The 2035-nt window shown below is 36.5% G+C and overlaps 1 non-coding gene across 1 annotated transcript; it reads left to right on the top strand.

Annotated features, from left to right (window-relative positions):
- Positions 1 to 422: 422 nt before the first annotated feature.
- Positions 423 to 525, top strand: LOC138835865 (U6 spliceosomal RNA). The gene has a single exon (XR_011374755.1). It is a non-coding gene; the product is annotated as a U6 spliceosomal RNA (small nuclear RNA).
- The last annotated feature ends 1510 nt before the right edge of the window (positions 526 to 2035 follow it).

The following is a 2035-nucleotide window of genomic DNA, read 5'->3' on the forward strand; positions in this document are numbered from 1 at the left end:
GATATTTATGTAGTAATATGTAAAAATGTATTTTTTAATTTTTCTTATTCTAATTGACTTAGCAGATAACTATTACCCAAAGTAATAACAGTGACAATGGATTTGATAATTATAGCTTATGTATAAGTAAGATGAATGGCAGCAAGGATACAAAAGATGAGAGAAACTAATTAGTGGTATTTTGTTATTAAACACTATACTGCTTTAACTACACTGCTAGGAAGCAGTGTCTGTTATTTGGAGGTAGAATTGGACTAGTTGTATAGCAGTGTAGCGTTATTTGAAAGAGGAATTGGATTAGTTGTTAATGTTTATTGCAAACTATAAAGCTGTAAAGCAACTTTTAAAAGAAATATGATTGATATTCTAAGAAGATGAGAAAAAAGCCGTATAAAATACTCAGTAAAACTGCAAATGGATGTGTGCTTTGGCAGCACATATACTAAAACTAGAATAATACAGAGAAGATTCCCATAGCCCCGGTGCAAGAATGAGATGTAAATTTATAAAACATTCCATATTTGTTTAAGAAAAATATAAATGGCAGAAAAAGAGTGGAAAACAAAAGCAGGAACAAAGAACATAAGGGCAATGAATAGAAAACATTAACAAATAGGACAAATAATCCATATTCATGTTCACTGTGAACATCAATCATCTAAATATACCATATTTAGGTAAAAATACATAGATTGAGTTGGTTGCTGGTCGCTCATGTCTATAATCCTAGCTAATCAGGAGGCTGAGGTCTGAGGATCAAGGTCCAAAGCCAGCCCAAGCAGAAAAGTCCATTAGACTTTTATCTTCAAGTAACCCCCAAACTGGAGATGGACCTATGGCCGAATACTAGCTTTGAGCAAAAAACCTCATTCAAGCCCCATGATGGAAGGAAGGAAGGAAGGAAGGAAGGAAGGAAGGAAGGAAGGAAGGAAGGAAGGAAGGAAGGAAGGAAGGAAGGAAGGAAGGAGAAAGAAAGAAAGAAAGAGAAAGAGATAGAAAGAGAAAGATATAGATTGTCAGAATGAACCAAAAAGTCAAGTCTCAGTTATATGCTATCTACAAGATACTCCACACTTTACATACAGTGCCATATCAGACTTAGAAATAAAAGAATGGGAACCAGATGTGTTGTCAGAATCCTTAAATTCAACCAGGCATGAGTCTGAAACAGGAGGACCATGAGTTCCAGATGGGTTTGGACTACATACTGAATTCTAGGCCAGCTTGAGCTACATAGCAAGATTGTTCAAACCAAAACTTATACTGGAGTATGCTCCAGCAATCAAAAGAGAGCTGGAATATCTATTCAATTTCAGACACAGTAGACCTCAAAGAAAGGGAAGTTGTCAGGAATAATGAGGTGTATTACATTATGATAAAGGAAGGAGTCGTTTCTGTAAGAAGGCATAACAAACTTATGTATATCTAATGACAGACACTGAAACACATGAGGCAGAGTTGAGAGAGCAGAAAAGAGAAATTGATGAAACCCCCCCTTTTGTAGTTGGAGACTTCAACCTGTCTTTCAGGGACCTAAAAAACAAAAAGTTCAGCCAGCTGAAAACCAGTAAGGACATGACTGAACTCAGCAGTAAAACTAATCAACTACACACACTTGATATTGACTGAGTCAAGATTCCCAAGGTCACATGAAACAGAGGCCAGGACATACCATACTCTGGGTCATTAAAAACAAGAATAAGCCAGGTGCCGGTGACTCAGACCTGTAATCCTAGCTACTCAGGAAGCTGAGATCTGAAGTCATGGTTCAAAATCAGCCCAGGCAGGAAAGTCCCCGTGAGACTCTTATCTCCAATTAATTACTCAAAAACTAAAAGTGGAGCTATGGATCACAGTGGTCAAGCACAAACCTTGAGCAAAAGAAAAGAAATTAAAAGAAAACCATAGAATATGGATCAGACCAGGATGGAATTAAACTAGAACTCAGTAAGAGAAGTATAGCTAGAAACTTTCAAAATACTTGAACTTTAATCAACTCACATCTAAATAAACTCACATCTAAATAACGCATGAA

The sequence above is a fragment of the Dipodomys merriami genome, unplaced genomic scaffold, assembly GCF_024711535.1.
Source record: "Dipodomys merriami isolate MVZ:Mamm:240054 unplaced genomic scaffold, mDipMer1.0.p SCAF_24, whole genome shotgun sequence".
Lineage (NCBI taxonomy): Eukaryota > Metazoa > Chordata > Mammalia > Rodentia > Heteromyidae > Dipodomys > Dipodomys merriami.